Source organism: Lagenorhynchus albirostris, chromosome 12 (assembly GCF_949774975.1).
Source record: "Lagenorhynchus albirostris chromosome 12, mLagAlb1.1, whole genome shotgun sequence".
Lineage (NCBI taxonomy): Eukaryota > Metazoa > Chordata > Mammalia > Artiodactyla > Delphinidae > Lagenorhynchus > Lagenorhynchus albirostris.
Window position 1 is genome coordinate 5,807,638 of NC_083106.1, and position 26,259 is coordinate 5,833,896.

The 26,259-nt window shown below is 35.4% G+C and overlaps 1 protein-coding gene across 6 annotated transcripts in view; it reads left to right on the forward strand.

Moving 5' to 3' along the window:
• Positions 1-26,259, forward strand: part of LOC132530597 (E3 ubiquitin-protein ligase parkin) — a 1,420,256-nt gene that overhangs the window by 86,609 nt on the left and 1,307,388 nt on the right. The window lies entirely within an intron of this gene.

Consider the following 26,259-nt stretch of genomic DNA (forward strand, 5'->3'; position numbering starts at 1 on the left):
AACCTATATTTTCCCAACATAGCACCTTTTCATTATCATCTATGCTGTTACACAAAACATGAAACACTATCCAAGAAAGGTAAAATATGTATATATATACATTTTGCATACATATATGATTTTGCTTCTTAATAATCTGCTGCAAACAGTCTGCACTGGTTGTAATTTGAAAAGTTATAGAAGCTCAGAGGGTATTAATAAGTTGAATAATTCATTGTTACACATGAAGAAAAATAAGTATTAATTGAACTAAATTATCCAATTGAAAATTTGGTGTACTTCAGAAAGCATAAAAGCTTTAGGAAATGTCTGTAGACAACCTTTGCTTTGAAAAATGCTCCCAAAATACACCATGTATTCATGAAATACTCTATTCATAGAGTAAAAATAATCATGAATCAGTATTATTTTCTGTAACTCATACAAAGACTAGTTTTGTTTGATTATTACTTGGATTGATTAGTACTTGAAAATAAACTAATGAAGACTGGACATCTTGGGACATCTCACCCTCTTCTACAGAAACAGCTCAGTAATGGAAGGTATTTGTGCTCTCTTTTGTTTTGCTTTTCTTCTGAGATGTGTCTGCAAGGAGTCCTCTTTCTGGGTAAATTTACGGTTTGACGGCTCATTTAAATTAAACAAAGTGAAAGATCTGTTTGTTCTTCTTTCTTATTAACCCTGTTATCCTTTGGCTTTACGCTTATATCAACCTTTTTTTTTTCTGATTAGTTATAGAGCCAATGCATCAGTATTTGGGTCTTAAACAATGAAATAGCTAGGGAAAGATAAAACTCTTAAACTCATGTTTCTAAATTTTACAGTCCACTATATCCTATTATTCTTCAGTCATCCTATGCCTGGCAATTAATTCAACAAATATTTTGCTGCCTGTTTCTTGGGAGAAACTCACCTAAGGTTCTAGAAGGAATATAGAAATGAAATGCATATGAATCTCGCCACGAATAAGCTTATTGGTGGTGATGGTTAGGAATTAGGATTTATGCTCTGAGCTATTTTCTGTTGTGTGAGTGGTGATACAGAAACCAAGTTTTTAGTTTGTTTGTTTTTGTCTGTACGCTCAAATCGAAGGAAAAAAAATATATCCACTCAAAAGGAGAGAGATTCTTTGAGATCTGCACTGATGTGTGTTTTTTTTTTTTCCTGGTTTATTTTGACCTGTGTCTGAAGTTATTGAACTGAATAAGCTGTCTATGTATCTGTGTCTGTAATTCAGGAAAGTATTCACATATTGCATGAGTGTAATGTATTTTACTTTACAGGTAGGTACATTAGATTATTAAGAATTTTAAAGATGCTTTTCCTAATAGAGATAAATAAGCAGTTATGTAGATCTAATATTCACCAAATTCACAAACATATGAAAACTGAACTTCTAATACTGTGCTGGACTCAAAATAGCCTTCTTACAGAAACTATTAAATAAGAAACATTTAAGACTCCAAGTTCACAAATTAAGGTGAATCTTTGAACACGTCAGATTGACTTAGTAATTTTTCTTTAAGAAAAAGAGTTATATAACTTTTCTATGATTTTTCAGTTTTAAGCATAGTATATACATTATATTTTTTATAAGATTTAGATTTTTTTCATGAAAAGACTTGAGAATCTGAATTTTCTAAACTTCTTACATCGGTTTACTAATCTAGTAAATTAACATTACTCATATAATGTTTGAGTTTGTAAAATATTTTCAAATATATTTAACTATAATTTAGACCAATGATTTTCTAACAGTAATTATATTTTGTAGAGTGTCAGCTTAAACATGATTTTAAGACCTAAGGTAATTTCAAAACTTGGATTAATATTAAATTGAGTTAATTAATAAATAATATTTTGGATACCTGAATAATTTCTATATGATAGAATACTAAAACAATTAGCGCTAAAGATATTTTTAAATTTTTGTACTTTTGGGTCTTAATTTATGGATAAAAATCAATGACTGTGTTCATTTTTTGACATTTCTGGAAGGTATAAAAGAGATGAACGTGGCTACAGAAAATAGTGTGATGTATGTCTATGAACTTTGCTGATCTGCTAAAATGCTGTATATGACAGACAGTTCTCAGTACCTACTATCCACTTTTCCCTCTGAAATAGGAGTTACTACATTTGCTAAAAGTCATAACTAATATTATCACTAGAAGCAATAGTGACAAAGGAATACAACTGTGTAAGTTCTTTTGCTTCTCAAGAAAAAAAAAAAAATGAGATGAGAATTTTCCTAAAGTACTAGTTAGCTCCAGTATAGGAAGATTGGTGAAAGACAGTGAGTATGCAAGGTGTAGAGTGATTGAGGGAAGTGAATTCTATTTGCCTTGCCTTATAATAACTGAATCTGATAAGCAATAATGAAATGTATTAAATTTTTAGTGAAGTTTGCTCAGTTTTGATAGGATTATTCACAAGACAGTTTAAGGAAATAGAAGGATCTCTTAAAAACTTTACTGCCAAGCATTGCAGAAATACAAAACTGGAGAGTAACTCACTTTGTTAAAACGATAAATTGATCTTAGAGTTAACCAAGAATGGTAAAAGGTTCTTCTTTACCTGCTGAATAATTTGCCCATGGGTCAGAGATTTTGTATCTCAACAATAATTTTCTCAGCTTTGTGTTGACTTCATCATGTCTTTGATTATTTACAAAAACAAAATAAAACACATGCAAACAACAACAAAAATTGATTAACAATGGTTCCTCACTTATGAGGATCCAAAGATTCCATATACTTGTGTGCCTTCTTTTTTCATCTTGATTAAATAAGTAACCACATATTGTTTGTTATGCTCCCGTGCTTCTATCTTTTTCTTTCTTTTTCTTGGTACGCGGGCCTCTCACTGTTGTGGCCTCTCCCGTTGCGGAGCACAGGCTCCGGACACGCAGGCTCAGTGGCCATGGCTCACGGGTCCAGCTGCTCCGCGGCATGTGGGATCTTCCCGGACTGGGGCACGAACCTGTGTCCCCTGCATTGGCAGGCGGACTCTCCACCACTGCACCACCAGGGAAGCCCCCGTGTTTCTATCTTAATTAACCGAGCAAATCTCTTCTGGCAACTCTTGATTTTGCCTTCCCTAGATTAGATGCTAAATTTAGAAAAAAAAAATTTTTTTTTCAGGATATCTTTTATGCTGAAAACTATCTTTGCATTTTTCCAGAGGAACTCTGGAAAATCACAAAGATTGTTCTTTCATTTTATAAGTAGAAAGATAAAAAGAAAATATAAGGTTTGTTTGGTGGTTCTATGTCTCTTAATTAGCTCAAGCTATTTTAAGAGTGCATAGGTAAAGTTGTCAGATCTGAAAAGGTGGTCAACCTTCAATAGGTTAAGATTGTATAAGCAAAATATTATTTACTTATATACATATGTTATAGATTGTACACATTTTGAAAAGGCCCTGGAAGTTTGTCATTGCCTTTGCTGTCCCAAATATGTTTTTACTGTCAGGGGAAAAGCTTATGAAATAATTATGCGTTCTATCCCAAGAGATAATTTTACTCTTGTTCATTGCGATATTATCAGTTACTGTAATAAGTTAACCATGTCATGAGTCTCATTATCAAACAGGGTTCCTCTCTCCAGTACTTGCCTAATGGCTCTGCTATAAGCTATAGGCTAGAATTTGTACCTTCAAAAAAGAAGAGTTTCCGAATCTGTGGGACAGACTTTACAGCACTCTGAGCTACTTCACTTCAGTGGACAGGCTTGAGTGCAGGCTTCCAGGTGGGCACTTTTAGACAACATTCAGACTATACCAGGGACAGAGGCAGGATTTTTGCAGGATTTTTAGGTCCAGCAGCAGACATACTTTATGAAACAGTATCCAATGGAGCAAGACTTAATCACTAAGGACTGAATTAACTGATGCGAGGCGTTTATTTGCGGTCATTTGTTTGGCTATTGTTGGTACTATTTGAATGTTATATTCTTTATGGTTATATGAGGAAGCCCTTTCTCTTTCTTGAGATGTCTCTAAGTCTCAGTTTAGTAGACTTTGGTAAACTGAATGAAACATTTTAATGGTATCTGATTTTCACTTGTCCCTTAGGATTCAGAAACAGCTATTTTACCAAGATTTGTTACTTTACTTGGCACTCTAATTATTTGGATAGATTCATAAGAATCTTGCCTCTTTTTACCAGAATATAATTGAAAAAGTCAATTGTGCAACCAGTGTCACATTTGAGAGTGATTGCCATTTAATCAGGTACAGATAGCCCACTATTAGATAGCAAGTACTTCCTCGGAAGCCTGTATGCAAGACTATTTAATGTGGATTAATGCCTACAAAGTCCTCCCAAGAACCTTGGCTTAGGAACTGGCTTACAGAATGGTCTCCTGCCAAGTCAGAGAACTGGGAAGATTTTGTAATCCAAGAAGAGAAGAATTCACCCAGATGCATAGATAATAAAAGTGAAATCTGTTGGGGAAAGGGTATTGGATTTGGTCTTCTAGACTCTTGATAAAAAAAATAATTGAGGATTTAAAAATCTAACCTATAGGAGATGTTCAACAGAAAGTCCAGACAGAAGTTAATTCTTAGTGCTTCATAGTTGCTCAGTACTGTAAGGCCCTATATTAGCAGAGCAAACTCAAGAAGGCCTGTATTTTTAATTAGGACTCTTGCTGCATTGCATCTCTGTGAATAATTAGGTTAAACCTAATGAGGGTAGACTTTCTGTTTAAAGCACAATCTCTGGGGATTATTTATGATCAAGGTAAGAATATCAGAAAAATTTTCTGAAACATAGAAATGGGCAGGCATTACTGGGTGCTTCTTGAATTCAGTGTAGGCTTTCACCTTTGATTTTATGTTTTCTGGCCTAGTGTATAACTTTGTAGAGGAAGAGATCAACTTACAGATTATTATCTGGTAGAGATGCAGGTACTTTCTGCCTAGTAGAAAAGATGATTTAAAAATTTATGGTTTATTGCCCCAATAGACATTAACCCATTTTGTATCTAATCCAGCAATCTTATCCTAACACTATTTTTTAAAATTGACTTTAAACACCTTGCTCTTCAAGTTCTCATTTTAACTGGTTTTAACATCTTGCTGGTTTCCTCATTAATTACTGAGTATATAAAATCTGTGACATGTTTGTTTTACATTTGCATGTAAGTTATGGTTTTACCTTTTTGAAAATTGTACTTTACTAGGCCTGAACAACTGGGGGAATGATGGTGCCATTTACTCAACTAGAGAATTCTAAGGAATAAACAGGTCGGGGACAAGTATGAGATGACAGGAAAAAATCAAATACACTGTTTTGGAAACATTTAATTCAAAACTGATCTTTGTTTGCTTGAGAATGTTTATAGCAGTGTGAAGCAACATGACATAGAGGCAGACTGGCTAAACTTGACCCAGCTTAGTGGCCAGAATCACAGAGGTATGGAGAGATACATGTGCAAGGTGGGATAAGTAGCAGTTGCAGAGTTTGGAGGCACAATGAAAGTTTTTTATTGGAATAATGACAGGCTTAGGGTTTTAGAAAGATTCAACTGGTATCAGTGTGTAAGATGACTTGACAAGAGGGAAACGAGAATGGAGGCCATTGCTCCAGACCTGGGAAAAAATAATGAAATGGATGGATGGGAAGAGGTTATATGGATGGGAGGAGAGTATGAGAATTTAGATAATTTGGCAAATCCTTTGTGTTCTTATAACTATAGGCTTCTGTCACCAAGGAGACAAAGTCAGAATTACTGTTATTCACCAGTTTTTCTGTTAACAGATTTCAGGTCAGTTGGATTATTGTATATATGGATATAGACATATATCTCCTTTCCTGTTTTCTTAATATACATTGCTTCAGTTTGTCCAAAACATTTTTTTTTGGTCTAGCATATCTATGCTTATTCTATATAAAATCATGAAGGATTGTTTGAAACCTTATCATCATTCATTCTATGCTTCAAAGAGTTGAAGAGTAGTAATTACCATTTTGGGATAATATTGTTGTTTTACTTTTATAGTTAGGCATAAAGGAAAAGATATAATGTGGAATTCTTTACAGAGGGGAATACAGTGTCTATTAAAACAAATTACTTGTTGAGAAGAAACTTCACAATTCAGTATTTCTTTTTTAGCTGATCATGAATGAAATATGAAAAAAACTATGAAGGAATCTGAAAATGCCATCTGCAGTGATTATATTGTAGGACTTGGAGTTGAGTTAGAAATGCTTTCTTCAAGCAGTTTCAGTCTTGTCATCCATTGGATTGAAAAGCCATAGTTTTGTGCAGAAAAAAATATTGTACTTCTTTAGTTATACAACCCTAATTAGAAATGAATGCATGAAAATTAATATTGAATAAGTAAATTTAAGAATAAGTGATGTAAGTTAGTGGCTTTTAAAGAAACTAAATGGGGAAAAACAAGTTTCTCATTAACCTAACAAATGATCCAAATTTATAAGAATTTGCTAAAATTTTTAATTAAAGTACTCTTTCATTCTTTAATTTCATTTATGATAGGTAGTCACTAGGGAAGAAGAGAATACAAAAGTCAAATATGAGATCATAGTTTTAATTTCTTCCTGATTTCAAACTAGAGATTCTGTATGAATTGAATTAGCTTCTCTGGGACTCAAATTAAGGCAAAGTGGAGGTGAAAGCTTGAGAGCTGGTCCAGTGCTGACTGAAAACCCGTGTGTCCAGCTCTCTCTCACTTCTTTCAGCTTTGCTCAGGGGTTCTTATTGGAAGCTGTTCTCTCTTCTGTTTGTTAGAATTCTAGAGTTATAAATGGTGTTTGACCTCAGTTGGAGTGTGTGTGTGCATATGTGTGTATTAGCAGATTTGACCCCTGGAATCTCAGTCTCACCGTTTATGTCTCTAACTATATTTTGCTTCTTCATGTCGTTTTTCATTTCTGTTTTACACTATATGCATTCTATGTCACTCTTCACACCAGTCGAAGTCTCTTGAGAAGCTCCAGGGACAATTAGGATTTCATACGTTTGCCTAATTCCCTTAAGATGACCTGAACAAGGCAGTATGTTACCTTTAGCGATCTCTTTATCATCCTTGAACACAGTTTCCGTGTTGATAAAAAAGAGAGGTTTGAAACCAAGCTCGACCTTCTTTATTGGTTGGTTTTCTGCATTGCTCCACAATAGAGGGACAGGGCTCAATAATTTCAAAGCTGTTTTTAGCCAGACATTTGGTTCTCTTCTTATATGTTTGTGTTGAGTATTTATTTCATGTCAGGTTTGTAGAATACATGTATGTGGCTGAGATATGTTTTTTTCTAGTGACTTGTTTCCACAGGAAAAAAAGATGTAATGTTCAATAATAGAATTAGGAGCATATGAAAATTAGAGCAATTTAGCATTAACTTTCTTGTGAGCAAATTATGTGAATATTTAAGTAATATATACCTGTTACTGAGATTTGGCAAGTGTCAAATAATTCATTTTTATTATAATTTCCACTGTGTTTCAGTCTTAGCACTCAACAGAAGAGAAGCATTTTAATTCTTAGGGAATGCCTTGTACCCAGGATGCTTTGTAACTGGTTGTTTGTTTGGGAGCCAGCTTTTTCTCCAAACATCCCTGATACCTTTTTGATTTAGAGCTAGTATTGCTACTAACTTAATGGATACAAGGAATTGAGATTGCTAGAGCTAGGAAGAGTGGGGTCATATTTCCTAGATTTCAACTAGATGCACCGTACAAAATCGATCAGGTTCCCAATCCCTGAAACCTGAAATTAGTCATGTGGTTGAGGTATTCCCATATACTAGGTAATAGATCTGCCTGTGTAAAACAATTAGTGGAATCATCAGAGACTACTAAGTATCACCAAACTGTTTTCCCTTGAACATTTTTTTTAATGTGATTATCATTGAGAATCAGCAAACTCTTAGATCATAATGACAGTTGAAAAATCTGAATGTCAGCCAAATTAAGAGATAAAATTCCTTGGAAGAGTAATACAAATTAAGAGTATTATTTAAATAAATTATGAAAAACTTAATAACATTGTGAGGTCATGTGACAAAGCTCTACTCTTAGAGAACATTTGAAATGTAGGGTAAGAAAAGCATCATTAACAAACATGGTCTCATGCACAAAGTCAAATTTGAGCCTTTTGAGCCTTCACTTCTAATCATGTTGATGACTTTATCCTAAAAGTCAAGTCTTTTGTTTCACTGATTTGATTTTCACACTTCTTATTTTTCTGGTCAAACACCAAGAAAGAGAAAAGGGCGGGGGAAGGGGGGAGGAAGAGGGAGAAGGAGAAGGACGGGAGAACAGAGACTAAAGGAAATTTCCTATTTTGGAAATTGAATACATGGCTCAGAGTGCAGTTAACTACCCTTCTCAAGACCCAAGGCTATGTCTATTTTCCATATATAAAAAACATGTATGAGGCTATTTTGTTAACAATTGTGTGTAAAACTTGGCTCTTGTGAGCTCGCAGGACTGGCTTCATGAAAGGGAGAAATCAAGGTAAACTACAGAAGATGCTTTGTTCTTTGATATATGTAAAGTAGATGAGGGAAGAGTACAGTATTTGAAAGTTTTTTAAAAAAAGAAATCATAGAATTATAGAAGTTGAAAGGAACATAAAACAGATGAGAAAATGCAGTCTAGGAGGTTTATGTAATTGAATAAAGATTTGTCCACCACTCTCCTTGTGTCAGCCATTGCTGGTTATATAAGCTGAATTAAGACATAAAATCTTTGCCATAAGAGGTGTGGGGTATGGAGGGAGAGAGGCATGTGAGTGTATCTTTACAGTGTGAAGTGATCAAAGCTGTTGTAGAAATAGCAGAGGGAAGGCTTTCCAGAGGTTGTGGTCTCAGCCCCCAGGGTATGCCACTGGCATTTCAACCTTTAAAAAGAACCAGAGCCAAGGGTAGAGAAGTAAATGCACAACAGCTTTTACAGGACTTTAGGAAATTCAGGCTCCACAGCAGTCTGTTTCTAAATGCTTGGTTAATTCTCTTGCCATTATGCCTTGTAGCAATTTCTTCATGCACTGAGTTTTCTCAGTAGCTATCTAGTTTCTCATTTAACATTTCCCACTTATAATTATTTAGAAGCTCTTTATTAATGTTGAGTTAAACATTGTTTAAATGGCACTCATACTTAGGATATTTGGGGCAGTGATGAAAAGTAGCTTTCCATCTTTATTCGCTTGTTTAGTTCACCTTGGTACAAGCTGTCTTCTTCCCTCTGTCACAACATTCTGCCATCCCAGGTACATTCAGGGTTCAAGGGGGAGAGAGACCCTTACAGGGCTGGTGGTACCAGTAATGGGGCTCATTGGACACCTACATTCAGTGAGTGGGAACAGAAACCAAGCAAACCACAACCTCTAGGTCTGTATGCATTCATATGATTTCCCAAGTAAAAAATCAACCATATGTATGAAGTTCTATTAATCTGTCTTTATACACAATTGAACTTCTCTAGAAACTAGAATCTTAGGAGTTATAATCTTTCTTTTCTTCAGGACCAAATGGATTAATTTACTTGAAGGTTTGGCTTGTTGATTTTATACCATGAAATAGTAGTGCTCACCTGTGTTGCCACAAGGAATAGCAGTGAATACTAAAAGATAGCTGTTAAAGATACATTCAGGGGCTTCCCTGGTGGCGCAGTGGTTGAGAGTCTGCCTGCCGATGCAGGGGACACGGGTTCGTGCCCCGGTCCGGGAGGATCCCACATGCCGCGGAGCGGCTGGGCCCATGAGCCATGGCCGCTGAGCCTGCGCGTCCGGAGCCTGTGTTCTGCAACGGGAGAGGCCACAGCAGTGAGAGGCCCGCGTACCACAAAAAAAAAAAAAAAAAAAAAAAAAAAAAAAGATACATTCAGAATTCATACACACATAGTATATAAATTAAATATGACAAGTATTGAAAGTTAACAGTATTTAATATTTTAAATGAAAAATCTTTCTCACATAAGATTGTACCTACTAAATTCTTTGAATTTCAGTTTTGCAGATGTTTTCCAGAAAGATGTTTATAAAATATATTTTATTATGGATAAGTTAGCCTGATTATTTTTTATTATATTAGACTAGACTGTTTTATTAGACTAGTTTCTTAAATTTTTATATTATTATGACAAACTGGATTTTTGTTTTTGTCATATTTTTGCTTGTCATTTCAGTTTTTGCTTCTGTTTTGTTTACATATGTCTCTTTCTCATTATAGTTATACAAAATCAATAATTAAAGCATCCTTCTTACAGGGGACTCCCTGGGAGGTCACAGGGTTAATACTGCAGCTTCCCATTGGAAAACCTGGTTACTATAACATAAAGGCAATTGGTTTTCTATCTGTAAGTGATTGTTGACAGTTGCAATTTAATTTTGACATTAAACTTATAGACTACTTAATACATCTGACTAGAACTTTATATTGACTGTAGTAGAACAGTCATTCCTCAGGTGACCTGACATTGAAGTCTGATGACTCTGCTCTAAAGCTTTTGTTTTTCTGTAGAAAGTAGATCACTGTGCCCTTCAGATACCATAGAAGGTTCGTCAGACCATCATTTGGTAGCTGCAAGGTCTTGTGACCTGTCATATTTGAATGAAGCTTTGGAAAAAGATGGGAATTCTACCAAAGGACTTAAGGACTAAAACTGTGATTTCCTAGATATACTAGTCAATTTGACCAAAGTCTTTGTAAATTGTGACCAAGTGGTTCTATAAAATTGTTCTCTTGTTCCTTTCTTTTTCAGACTCATTTTGATTCCTATTGATTTTTTGCTTTACAAGTTAGAAAGTGTTTTATTCTGAATACTGATCATCAATTTAGGGACCTGCTTCCAAATACATTTATAGGACAGTACACAATGTATTGATATCTTAATTGTATTTTTGTTGAAAGGGAGGAACAAAGTGGCCTTTTAAAATACTGGCAGAATTCAAAGGCCATTAACTGTGAGAGACAGGGAATATTACAAGTAAAGAGGTCTTTGCCTCTGAATGTGAATGCTTTGTAGAAGATTCATGGTAGAATCAGTTATTTGGAAATGGAAATATCTTAATTCCCCATTACATGTTCCTTCCCTAGATAGAAGTCACGTTTTAGGAAAAGGCTTTTAGATAATGATCACCTCTGCCACGTCAAACATATATTGAATTGTCAACGATTGATGTTCATGTTGATGGCAGCTTCTAATCAGGCTAAATGGGAGGATGCTCAGGTTTTGGTTCATTTTAAAAGAACTTTAATTACTAAGTTCTGTTAGCAGTTTGGGTGGCCTGGGAAATCAAAGTAATTGATATTATTTTTTCTGAAGATCTGTGCAGTATTAATATATATAATTAATATAGGAAGAATATTTCCTATTAAATTCCTTTCCGATTAAAATAGGAAGAATATTTCCTATTAGCTTGTTAGCTTTGCAGGACAGTGTAAAGCTTAGGGAAGAACTTACAGTTGTTTTACTTAAAAGAGCCTTTAGGATACCAATTAATTATTTGATATATTCAGTAATTTTTAATTTTTATACACTATTACTATATGACTAACGTGATAATAAATCAATGTGTTCACTATAAGAGTAAGACACTTGCTGGAGCAGAAAGGTATAGATCTTATGTTTCACCAAATACTTTCAGACCATTGTGGATGGTTGATGTATGTGATGAATCAGACAAAATTCTGGCCCAGTAGGAATTTACATTGGGCTATATAGTTTATCCAATTGGATAAAGGGTAGAACATATAACAATTTCTGGGAGGGATAGAAGCAAAGATTTTATTAGGATTTAAATACTTTTAAATTTTTAATTTCATATCATTTCCTCTGCTATGCTATCCAACTGCTTGTACTTTAAAAAGTAATTATCATTCTAGATTTATTATATGACAGAATTCAAATTTAATTCTAACATTGTCTAAAGAAGATGTCCCAAATTAGATATGGCTTATATAAAATAGATTTTTTAAAAGTGCTAATTGCTTTCTGTATTAGAAACTGTTATTACAACATTTTAATGCCTGTCTGCCACATTTTGTGCTTCAGGCTGCCAGATTTTAACGAAGAATTTTTAAATGTTGACTAAAATAAAGCTATTGCAATATTTTGGTCTGCAATAGCAATTGTTAGTAAGCAGTTAACATTAATTTAAATGTAAAGCATCATTCCTTTAAATATATATATGTCATGTTGTATATTCAGTCATCTGCAATAGATACTATTAAAAAATATCAATTTTCTTTGACAGTGGTTAAAACAAAAATATGTGAAAAGACGAATACATTTTTAGGGAAACAATATGGTTAGTAAGAAGTAGCTGCTGTAAAACCAATGCAGTGGGGAGTAGATAGTTAGCGAAAGGACTACAAGACCATGTGGTCAAGCATTATGTATTAGTTATTTTTTCACACCACCCAAAAAAGTTATAAAATTGAGTTTTTCTTAATTAACTCAGTGTTAAAACTTTTATTTAATTCAATGCATTCTATGATCAACTAAAATATAATTTACAAATATGACAACACTTTGGGGTTATTTTAGGGTATGTTTTAATCTATAAATAAAAAAAGAACACAGCAAAAATGTTTTCTTATATCTGATTTGGGGCAATAGGAAACCCGTGAAATATCAGATTATTCTTTTTCCATTCATTAGGGACCATTATTCAAATTAAGGCTTAAATAATTAGTTTTAAATTAGTAATTTGATAGTGATTCCCAGAATGGAGTTTTCACATAGGAAAATATTTGTGAAATAGTACATGAGATATTATTTTAGAACAACTGCCTTTATAGAAGTGCCTTTACTGAGTTAAGATTAAACATTACAGAGGATTGATGTAAATAACATCAGTTTGAACCATATCCTGTCTCTTTTGCAAAACTAAGGCCATTTTTCATTAAAACATACATTGGATCCTTATCCATGTATAAGGATACACTAATTGTTGAAGTAGTGCTTGAAAAAAATGAAATAATTCCAACTTTTTGTTATTATACAATAATTACTATATACTCTGATGATTTCTTTCTTATTTTATCTGCCAGGAATCAGCTTCTGCATTCAACACAGCAAGTGCTACCATTTCCAATACCCCATTTCTAATGCTGTTGGAACAGATGACCTTGGCTCCTATTTCATAGAGAGACCGTCACCTCTGAGATATTCTATCTTGAATAAGCCTCTCTACCTCATCATTTCTTGACTGTTATTTAGGGATAACAATGCCCTATGAGCAGTGTTTGCCTAATTAAGGAAAGTATACAATAAAAATTTGGCACACACTGAATGCTCAAAAAAGAATGGTCTTCCCTCTTTCACCTCTGAGGTTATTTCTTTTTAATTTTGCTTCACAATTACATCTTCTCTCTTTGATATCTGAAATGTATCCGTCTTCAGTCTCTTCTACACTGTGGTCTATACAGTTATGTTGCAGTTCCCTCTATCTCAATTTTCTACTCTACTTTGCCCTTGAGCAACTGTCCTTATTTCCTTTGTGTCTTCATCATCAAAATTTTCAGAAAGAATGACCTTTGTTCTCTGCCTTGCCTCCCATTCATTCCTGGATAATCGGGGTTCTATTCCACTGTTAAATTTTCCTCATCAGTGTCTTCCTTACTGCTGTATCCAAAGACTTTTGTAGTCCTCGTATGTTTGATTATGTTGACCGTATGACATTATGTCCATTTCCTGAAGCCCATGTCCCTTGATTTCTAGAGTATCACTCTCTATATCTTTGATACTGCCTTCTCAGGCTCCTTGATTTCCTCTGTGTTTTCTTTTGTGGGGCTATCCCATAGGGTGGTATCAGACTGTTGAGCTGACGTCAACTGCCACCTGTCCGATGATGACTCTAATGTCTCTCCCAGCCATATCCCATTATTTGAAACTGCCCACTGCTCGTTCTACTTGTCCCTCAGTTATCTAAAAGTTAACATACCCCGAACAGTTCTATCAGTTTTTAATTCTTGGAGTTGTTGCTGATTCTTGTCTCTTTCAGCCTATTTCTTTTCATCACATCATTTTGGTTGCAGACAATTCTCTTAAATCTACCCACTCATCTCCATTGACTCTGCTTAACTGCCCTATTTTTACCCTTCATCATCTCTCACCTCAATTATTACAGTTGTTTGTTAACTAACCTATTGGTTGCCAGTCACCCTCACCCTCCAACTCAAGTTACCTTACTCAAATAAAGAAAAAAGTGATCATATCACTCCCCTGCTTGAGAACCACTGATAACTCCTTATTACTTGTTAAATAAATTCCCAAATACTTAGCATATACTATAAAGTTCTTCACAGTCCCAGGACATCATTTCTATTAAAATCATTTCCAATGACAAATGTTCAGTTGATACAAACATTTTTGAATGAATAATCTCTTAACACTTCTTCCAGTTTATTGAATACTCTATATTCTGGATGCAGCAGCTACAAACCATTTCACGAATATGTTGTGGGTTTTTGTTTTCTTTTTGCCTCTGTGTTATTGCATGTTAGCCTCTTTATAAAGAAGGACTTTCTTCACTGATGCATGTCTATATGTCCTTTAAGACAGAGCTTAAACATCAATTCCTAGAAATCTTCCTTCATCTTCAAGACATACTTACTTCCTCCTTGAAGTTCTCACAGCACTTTCTACAAATTTCTCCTTAGTAAGTTTAAGATGATGTAATTATGTGGTTCTGCCTCAGTCTCGATTGTATTGTGAGTTCCACAGAGTGGGGACTTTGCCTTATTTATTCTGAAGTTGAATTCCCCCTAGGAGATAGCACATTTAAAACTAGTGGTAATTATCGGGTATTTGAAGCTTTTTCAGCTTGTTCAAAATTTGAAAGTTAAGTTACTTTTATTTAAAAAAAAATTTAAATGAATGTTTTCTAGAGTATAATGCCACTTGAGACATGTGAAGGTACTATATTTTAATCATCCCATGCTCAAGTAATTTTTTAGAATATCCATAGAGTGTTCTAGTTTAGATTTCATTCATCTGTGAAATAGTGAGAGTAGAAATTCATAAGCAAACGTTCTTTCTCTATGATTAGTTTGAGAGTTGTTCTCAAAGGCGTTGTGGCTTACTTTAAGGGGAAGAGTTTTTGGAAGCAAAAAAAAAAAATCATGCTATCTGTGAAAGGTCTTATATTTTGCAGATGTAGTGTAGTCAGTCTCTACTTTTCAAATGTTAACATTACAGAAGTACATTAAAATTGGTTTGTTTAAAACTTCACATTTGTTTTGCCATTGAAAACAAACAAATGTGAAAATGATAACTACCCCAGCCAGCATGCAAAAAAACCCAAAAAAACAGAAACATGTTAACCCATAATGTACCAGAAATATCTCTCATCAATGATTTTACTACAAGTAATTATTATCATTTTGTGGACAAACAGGTTCTGCATTTTATCTTTGGTCTCAAGTAACACTGATTTTCTTTGACAACGCAAGTGGGGATTTTCCTAGCACCTACTCAGTTGTAAATACGTCATTCATTAGTCAAAATCTGTCAGGCCAGTGCAGTTCAAGATGTGCTTTGAACTGTGATATAATTTATCTGTTAGAGAAAACAGGCTTGAAGTCCTTCTTGCAAGTTGGTACTAATGAAGTAACTGGAGTAAATTTCCCAATGCTTTTGTCTTTCCTATTTCTATCTGTTAAAAAGGGAATTGTCACTTCCCTTCTTCTGAGAATATAGAGATCATAATTTTTTACGAAGGTACTGTGAAATGGATAGTAATTTTCAGGTTTTGCAACTTATAAGTAAACAAGGTATATATACATATATGTATATGTATGTATTTATACACACACACACAAATGGTGGTGATGTGCTATGGAGAAAAAGACAGCAAGGAAGGGAATTACAGAGTGTAATAAATGAGGAGGGAGCTGCTTTACAGTTTTAAATGAGGCCATCGATCTCACCAAGAGAGTGATATTTGAGCAAAGACATTTCTTCTCTTTGATTTCTAGAAGGGTGGAAGTGAACATTGACTCCCATGTTGTCATGTTAAGACCAGACGAAACCAAGCTCAGCCTCACCCATCCCCAGGTTAAAACCACTGGATGAAAAGATATGTTTGGACATGCAAACTGGTAACTTACACTAGATACTTATTTTGTCTGACATCAGGTCCTCATTTTAACATCATCCTTAATCTGGTCGTAACCTGCCTATCAGTCAGGCTAGTCTGTACTGCAGTAATAATGGATCCAATAGGTTCACCACTATTGATTTATTCCTCACTCAGTTACATGTTCATTGTGGATCGGCATGACATTGTTCGTGCTGTCTTCGCTCTGGGAAAAAGGCTGACTGAGCTGGTCCTATCTAGGCTATGTCCAACCTATGGCAGAGGGAAGGGAGGACATGGCCACCTCTTCTACTGCCATTTCATCAGCCAAAGCAAGACATTTGTCCAAGCCTGGCCTGAGTGAAGAAAGGAAGTATAATCCTCCCAGAGGGACAGGTGCAACAGGAAGTGGAAGCAAATGTACAAACACTAATTTCCCACATTTAGCGCTTTAATTATATTTCCCTTCAAACTCTGAAAAACACCATTTTCTACTTCATTACACAGATGCTCTCTTGTCACCACATTCCTGATGTGTCCCTCTTCTATAAAATCTGCCTGTGTTTCCCCCTACTCTGTTGCCTGTCTTCCTCGTCCAGTTTGCCTGAATGCCAGTGATCCTCAAAAATGCAGTTGAGGAAAATCTTTCCCCTTTCCTCCACGGTTAATATACTTAAAAACTCCAACCTGTATTGGTCTGCTACAGGATTAAGCACTATGCAGTGTGGCTTCAGCTTTATATGGGAATTATATTTGATTCTGGAGATTAGAAATTGTGCCTTTTATGTCATAGGTAGCTCTCAAAGTGCCTCTACCATTTGGTTAATGAATCAGTTGCTGAAATATTTTATTTTATCATTTCTAGTAAATATTTATGGAAAATAGATCTATATTAATTTCAAAGTGTGAAGTCACAATTCTTTTTCCCCTGCATGTATTTGAAGAGTGAGTTTCAGTTTCCTTCGAGGCAAAAGGTGTCTTTGCTGTGTCTCCAGGCTGTAAAGCTAAGTTATGAGGCGTTTCTATCCCCTACTCCAACTTGCTTAAGCAAAACAACTCCACTTTTCTTCTTTGATCTATGTATTTGTCGGCACCTATAAGTTTTCTTTTGAAGATTATGTTCTGTGAAAATTTTTTAAATCACTGTTTTAAAATAAATATAGAATGAGCCTTACTAAATATGCATTTTTATATGACATAGTTTTTTTGATCACCATAGCCTGTTGGGCACCAGCCTTGAGACTGAAGACAAATGAACATATTAATACATCAAAGCTAAACAGAAGATAGGTTGTGTTTTAAGATTAGCTTGATTTTTGAACGTGAGGGCTACTACTCTTCTGCCAGTCTTTAGCCTTGATGAAGTCTCTGATTTATCTCTGTTTCCATTGGAAAAGAACCTTACTTTATTTTAATATGCTTCTTTTCTTTTGAGCTTATGTTGCTTTCGTAAGTTTGAAACATGAAAAAGAAATATTATTTGGTGTCAGAAAGCTTAAATGAAATTTAAATTGTAGTGTTTAGTGTAGTGGTGTTTGCAAAGAATAAACCATTCACCTACGTAATTGCTGATTTTACAGGTCCTTTGGAAAGTGTCATAATGTATATATTCCTTTGAATTTAAGAGAAAAGCCAAGTTTTCCTTATAAAATCTCTGTATTAGAAACTTTAATTATTCTTTACAAGTAAATTATTCCTTACATCAAACATTCTAAAAATGTATTCTCTCAAAGATAAAATTTCCTGAATTCTATTCTCAGCATCAGACATTTACGACCCAAAGAAGCTAACATATGAGAACCTAGAAAGAGGTTGAGGGCGAAGCTGATTACTGTAATCAGCAGACTAAACACAGTAGCCTAATTCTCTTTTGTCCTATGGTAACATTAAAATAATGAAACAGATTTTTTTCTCCTATGGTGAAATTCTACATTGAAATTGGAAAAAAAAGTAGAAAAGGTGTCCAGTAATGAAATTCATGAAACGTTTCACACATAAATGAAATGTGTCTGATTTGGCAGTTGTGGGGGTCACCTGCTTGCTTTTCTGTTCTTGAAGCCCAAGAACATTCTGACTGTTGACATCCCTGTCATCCCATGTAGAGACCTTCTGGGATAATGTGTTTCATGGTGTAGATGGAACAGTACGAGCTACCTATTAATTGCTATCATTTTTTATTTAGAAAAATAAACTGACAATAAGAATCATTAGATATTTAAGGGAAAGCTACATTTAGATGAACAAAAAGAGTAACTGAAACCAGAAGACTTAGGTATAATTCAGGGAACAGAAGAGACTTTAAAAAGAAGTCTAATTAGTACACTTAGCAGAATTTGAGAGGATATTATAGCTATAACAGGCTATTATGAAAAAGAGGCAATCAGAAAACAAGAAATTTCCAGGAAATTAAAAATATGATTAGCAAATTAAAATTTTATTGGACCAACTGATAGAAAGAAAGGACATTGTTGAAGCTAAGGATTGTTTTTAATCTTCAGGTTAAATTGAAAATTAACTCCCAACAGTTGAAACAGAAAGGAAATGTAAAATAAAAGTTAAGCAGACCAGGAAATAGAGTCAGTAGAGTCAACATCTGGTTAATATAAATGAAAAGACAGTGAAAGGCAGAGAATGCAGTTTAATGAAAGAGTATTTTTATAAGCTGAATAAATACTCTGTGCTAATTAACCTTGGCTGTGTAACACAGGACTGAACAACTTAGTGGCTTGAACAGCAACCATTTGTTTAGCTTACGTGACTTGTGATTTGACTGGATGGTTCTTTGGGTCTGGGCAAGGTGTGGCTCTTTCACCTGAACTAGCTCATGTGACTCTGGGCAGTGGGAAGATTAGCTGATATAAAATAAACTCATTACGTGACTGGCGGTTGACTGCGATGACAGAAGTAACTGAACACGTGTCTCATCATCCTGCTAACTTTGGCTTGCTCTCTTGGCAGCAGGATTCCTAAGGGCAGCAAGAGTGGAAGATCTAATGCACACGGTATTTTCTAGGCTCTGATTACTTCCCTTGCCAAAGCAAAGGTCCCAAGGACCAAAGCAAATTACACGGCCAGTCCAGAGAACCAAAGGGCTTGGATTTCTGCAGGTGTGCAGAAACTAGGCTATCATTGCACTAAATCCACCCAAGGCATCAGTTATCAGATTAAAAAGTCTAGCAAGCAAGATGGGTAAAAGTGAACTATATGTAAACAAGTCTTGGTGAAATTTCAAAATTCTTATGATAAAGGAGAAAATGCTACAGTCTTCTGATGAGGATAAAATAGATTATCTGCAAAGAAATGAAAATCAGGGTAACAGGGTTTTCATCAGCAACACTGGATCCTAGAAGACATCCAAGTGGTATCTTCAGAGACCTAAGAGACAATTAATTTAAATGTAGACTTCTATATCCAATTTCAGTTATACTCCAGAGGAATGCAAAGATTGATAAGGAATGTCTATATGAAATTATATTGAGTGATAATCAAAAATTTTTTGAGTAAAAGGATAGTATGAAATGCAGGAAAAGTGATGGCTGAATATAACTGGGAAAACTAAAGACAAAAGATATTCCACTGAAGCCTGAAACGTTGGAAATTCCCCTTCATGGAGGAAGACTTCAGTGTTAGTATGAAAATTCCCTCTCTAAGGATCTAAACATACTACCTGATTCTGCCACGAATGATATTTAAATAGGCATAGGAGTAGAAATGTGCTTACATTGAATTCTAACTTTTAGAATCAAACTGTATACAAAGTATTAGAGACTAAATTATTGTCTTGTTATAAAAATAATAATATAATTAACAATAATCAGAAGATGACTGGACAAGGAGATTGTAGGAGGAAGTGTATGTGTAGCAATTCTTCATCTTTCATTGAAGCAGGAATTGATTTCAGGTTGGCAAATCAACAAGAGAGTTTAAGTATATATTACTTTCAATTATAAATGGTAACCAGTGGAAGAACAAAAAATAAAATATAAATGCCAAAAGTTAAGAGGTAGAGTAGGAAAGAAGAAAGGAATGGATATAAGTACCCTTAATTCCTTATCTGCCATAGCAGACAAGCAAAATGCACTGAGCAAAGTAGATACATCAAGGAATAGTATGTTATTTAAAACATTATGTAAAATTATACTGGTATATAGCATAATAAATGTGCAAATATTACCTTTATATTTGGAAAAAATATAAAATGTACCATAAAAACACCCTCCTTAATATTTATTAAATTGTAGGACATGTATAAAGTGGGATGTACACATGCATTAGAATGAATGAGGATTGTATGAGAGATGCCCATAATATATTGCTTAGTGAAAGTAGGAAACTGTAGAACAATAAGGGTAGAGGAATCATTTATTTTAGATATGCTTTAATCTGCTTGCTTATCTCACTTTCTGTCTGCCTATATATAGTGTGTACGTGTGTGTATATAGTGTATATGTGTGTGTGTTTATATGGATGGAAAAATTCAAAGAAGGATAGATAACAATTCTGTGTTGCTGCCTTTCATGTATCTAATAGTTTAAGTAAAACAACCTGAAAACACACAAGTATCCAGGTTTGGTCAGATTTGTCATCCATCCAGTCTAACAGCAGCATCAAGACTCATGTGTTAAAGTCATAATTTTCCCTTTCAATGTTAATTATTAATTAAGGGATTTATTTTTAAACATCTTAATTCCTCTGAGTAGTTAATTCTAAAGTTTACATTCCTGAGGCTATTTACATATTTTCAGTTTAAACCAGCTCTTTGGAGAATGGAATCCTCATGTTACTGTTCAGTATCTAAGGTAGTGTATGCATTTTTTCTAAATTTATTTTGTCTGTGTTATTCCAAAAGAACTCTAGTCAAGCTGCTGACACCAGAACACACTTTAGTTGTACCTGCCCCTTTGCTCATGCTGTTGCCTCACACATTTTAGGTGCAACTTTATAAAGGGGGATATTGAAAAATTTCTGCTATGGTTGTCATTATCTACCTTCACAGTAAATATTTACTATGTCTCTGCGATGTTAACACTATATAGCAATCTATCAAGGGACAAGAGTAGAATTAATTTATGAAATTAGGGCATACAATTAAGGTGCAGGAGTTATATGCACATATGGGCTGTGGATAGAATAATAGATAAATAGGTTCTATTTCAGGCTCTGTTCTTAATGAGTTATAACCTTAGCAAAGTCCCCTTGAGCCTGTTTTTTTCACCTGTAAAATGAAAGAGGGGCTTCCCTGGTGGCGCAGTGGTTGAGAGTCCGCCTGCCAATGCATGGGACACGGGTTCGTGCCCCGGTCTGGGAAGATCCCACATGCCGCGGAGCAGCTGGGCCCGTGAGCCATGGCTGCTGAGCCTGTGCGTCCGGAGCCTGTGCTCTGCAACGGGGAGGCCACAACAGTGAGAGGCCCGCGTACCGCAAAAAAAAAAAAAAAAAAAAAAAAAGAAAGAAAGAGTTACTCAAGATGAGTGTTTTCAAACTTTTACAAAATAGTATGTCACAGTAAGAAATTCATTTTGCATCACTATACTGTATGCTTGTGTTTGTGTTTACCTGACAGAAAAGTTTCCCAACACAATATTTGCTCTTACTACATGTAATATTCTGGTATTTTCTATTTTGTTTTATTTATTTTTTAAAAAAACTCTGTGATTCATTAATGGGTCAGGATTTATAGTTTGAAAAGGACTGAACTAGATATGTTCAAGGTCCATTTTGTCTGAAACATTATTTGATTCCAAGAGTCTAAAAGAATGTCACCTTCATTTTGAAATTTGTTTTTTTAAAAATTAGTCATTATGTAGCATTAAATCAAGATTCCTTGGTGTAGTAAAATCTAAGTGTATTATATATTTTAATGTTACTATATGGAGAATCCTATACTTTTTTTTTAACATCTTTATTGGAGTATAATTGCTTTATAATGGTGTGTTAGCTTCTGCTGTGTAACAAAGTGAATCAGCTATATGTATACATATACCCCCATATATCCTCCCTCTTGTGTCTCCCTCCCACCCTCCCTATCCCACCCCTCTGGGTGGTCACAAAGCACCGAGCTGCTGATCTCCCTGTGCTATGCGGCTGCTTCCCACTAGCTATCTATTTTACATTTGGTAGTATATATAAGTCCATGCCACTCTCTCACTTCCTCCCAGCTTACCCTTCCCCCTCCCTGTGTCCTCAAGGCCATTCTCTATGTCTGTGTCTTTATTCCTGTCCTGCCCCTAGGTTCTTTAGAATCATTTTTTTTCTTTTTTAGATTCCATATATATGTGTTAGCATACGGTATTTGTTTTTCAAATCCTATACTTTTTAAGACCTTGGGATGATCTGGCTATCCCTTCATGGTAGCTTTCTAATGCTCTGAGAGAGTTTGGCTTTCTTACTGCAAAGGAATTTTGGACACCATGTATTGCTAGAGTATTGGTTTTTCTCTCCACATGTAATATCCCCAAAGCCTAAAACAAGATGTTTATCTTTTTGATAGACAAGCAATTAACTTTTGGAGGGAATTTAAAGGCAGTAAAGCACATCTGTTAGGACATTGGAAATAAATAGGAATTTCTGACAGGCAAACATTATAGCCTTGCATTTGTTATGTTGTAGCTAAAGCTATGTCAGCATTTTTATTATAAACCTGGGGATTATCAGTCTGCATTAAAACTCTTTTTGGACTGAGGCTTATTTAGATTCAGAGCTTACTCATGAAGAACCTTTGCTTTCCTGCACAAAGGAAAGTAGATTTGCTTCTGCTTAACTCTCAGAGAGATGTGTCTGGGCTGACCATATAATTATATAAATATTAAAAATATTTGATTTATTACAAGCTAACTCATTGATTATTAAAGTACATTATTTAATGTAAAGCAATGTGGAAGCCGGTTTGGCAGCATAGTAACTGAGTAGGGCTGAAAATAATTGTTTCTGACGAAGTAGTACTGTAGTAGGTTTTTGGCAGTTGTCAGATAACTCACCATTATCTGTGCCTTGGTAAGATTGAATACACACTTCATAAGATCCTCTCCTTAAGATGTTGAAATTTGAGTGGCTGGTGATTTTCTGTCATCCCTATCCTAAAATGTACTCCACACAGTTTAAAAAATGATTTCAGTTTTAGAAAGAAAAAGGAATAGAACAGTATTTTATTTTTATTCACATTTAAACATGAAGACACTGAAGAAAGTATAATGTTTAACATTAAGAGCATGGGTTTAAACCCTGGGTCTACCACTTTGCAGTGGGTGTCCTGAGAAAATGCCTCCAAGTGTCCGTGCCTCAGATTTTTCGTGTGTAATAAATACTGACAATGATTGTGCCTGTGTCATTGGGCTTGTTTGAGGTTTAAATGCACTAATCCATAGAGAGCCTTCAGGGTGGTGCCTGGACATATTAAGTGCTCAATAAGTTTTAGGTTGTATTATTACTTATTTGTTATTAATAGTTTTATATTTCATCATAGGGTCATAAAACCAAAAATTCATTTTTACATTAAAAATCTAACGTATAATGCCATTACATTAAAAATTTAAATAAAATCATCCAAAGGTTCTAGGTAGGTCTCTCCCATATACTATTTTCTTGTCATTGTTGTTGCTTAATAATGCAATTGTGACCTGATCATTGCAACTTAATAATTTCAGAAAAAAAAAAGTGTAGCTCTTATGGAATAAACTCTTGGTCTTTAAGTGTGAGAATTCTGTCTTCCTAGGAGATTCATTTAAAAGTCTTATTCCTGCTGATGTTGCTGACTTTAAAAAAGCATTCCTCTATTATGTTGTGAAGTATAGCAAAGGAAAATGCCGTTACATAATGTATATGTCAAGGTATATCAAAATAGTGGTATATTATGTAAGGCTTTCTCCTGCTTCAATTCAGAGGAATGGGAATTTTGTGCTATATAAATAAATTGATTGATAGAAGATAGCAGGAAAAAAACATATCTTGGCTCAGATATGCTTGGCTACACACCATCTCACCTGTATACTATAAGAATGGTGCAATTACACTTTAAAAACTATGTAGTAAGTATATTACAGAAGGGGGGAAATTATGAATGTATAGGGTATCATGGAACAATTATATACGCATCACTGGGTTGTAGTGTGCCTTTTATTCTTTTTATAAATAGTATATGTGGGTTCAAGATGGCAGAATAGAAGGACATGTGTTCACTCCGTCTTGTGAGAGCCCCAGAATCACAACTAGCTGCTGAACAGTCATTGACAGGAAGACTCTGGAACTCACCAAAAAAGATACCCCACATCCAAAGACAAAGGAGAAGCCACATGAGATGGTAGGAGGGGCTCAATCACAGTATTATCACAAGAAAATCAAAGCCCATAACTGCTGGGTGGGTGACTCACAAACTGGAGAACAATTATACCACAGAAGTCTACCAACTGGAGTGAAGGTTCTGAGCTCCATGTCAGGATTCCCAATCTGAGGGTCTGGCAACTGGAGGAGGAATTCCCAGAGAATCAGACTTCAGAGGCTAGCAGGATTTGATTGCAGGACTTCGACAGGACTGGGGGAAACAGAGACTCCACTCTTGGAGGGCACACATAAAGTAGTGTGTGCATCAGGACCCAGGGGGAAGGAGTAGTGACCCCGTAGGACCCTGAACCAGACCTACCTGCTAGTGTTGGAGGGTCTCCTGCAGAGGTGGGGGACGGCTGTGGCTCACCGCAAGGACAAGGACACTGGCAACACAAGTTCTGGGAAGTACCCTTTGGCATGAGCCATCCTGGAGTGTGCCGTTAACCCTGCCACAGAGCCTGTAGAGTCCAGTTCTGGATTGCCTCAGGCCAAACAACCAACAGGGAGGAAACTCAGCCCCACCCATCAGCAGACAAGTGGATTAAAGTTTTACTGAGCTCTACCCACTAGGGGAACACCCAGCTCTACCCACCACCAGTCCCTCCCATCAGGAAGCATGCACAAGCCTCTTAGATAGCCTCATCCACCAGAGGGCAGACAGCAGAAGCAAGAAGAACTACAATCCTGCAGCTTGTTGAAGGAAAACCACATTCACAGAAAGATAGACAAGATGAAAAGGCAGAGGGCTGTGTACCAGTTGAAAGAACAAGATAAAACCCCAGAAAAACAATTAAATGAAGTGGAGATAGGCAACCCTCCAGAAAAAGAATTCTGAATAATGATAGTAAAGATGATCCAGGACCTTAGAAAAAGCATGGAGGCAAAGATCCAGAAGATACAAGAAATGTTTAACAAAGACCTTGAAGAAGTAAAGAACAAACACCTAGGAGAATTAAAGAACAAACAAACAGAGATGAACAGTACAATAACTGAAATGAAAAATACACTAGAAGTAATCAATAGCAAAATAATTGAGGCAAAAAAATGGATACGTGACCTGGAAGACAGAATGGTGGAATTCACTGCTGCAGAACAGAAGAAAGAAAAAAGAATGAAAAGAAATGAACACAGCCTGAGAGACCTCTGGGACAACAGTAAACGCACCAACATTCACATTATAGGGGTCCCAGAAGGAGAGGAGAGAGAGAACGGACCCGAGAAAATATTTGAAGAGATCATAGTCGAAAACTTCCCTAATGTGGGAAAGGAAATAGCCACCCAAGTCCAGGAAGCACAGAGAGTCCCAGGCAGGATAAACCCAAGGAGAAACATGCCAAGACACATAGTAATCAAATTGACAAAAATTAAAGACAAAGAAAAATTATTAAAAGCAACAAGGGAAAAACGACAAATAACATACAAGGGAACTCCCATAAGGTTAACAGCTGATTTCTCAGCAGAAACTCTGCAAGCCAGAAGTGGCATGATATATTTAGAGTGATGAAAGGGAGGAACTTACAACCAAGATTACCCTACCCGGCAAGGATGTCATTTAGATTCGACAGAGAAATCAAAAGCCTTACAGACAAGCAACTGCTAAGAGAATTCAGCACCACCAAACCAGCTCTACAACAAATGCTAAAGGAACTTCTCTAAGTGGGAAACACAAGAGAAGGAAAAGACCTACAAAAACAAACCCAAAACAGTTAAGAAAATGGTAATAGGAACATACATACATAATTCTTGATAATTACATTAAATGTTAATGGATTAAATGCTCCAACCAAAAGACACAGGCTCGCTGAATGGGTACAAAAACAAGACCCATATATATGCTGTCTACACGAGACCCACTTCAGACCTAGAGACACATACAGACTGAAAGTG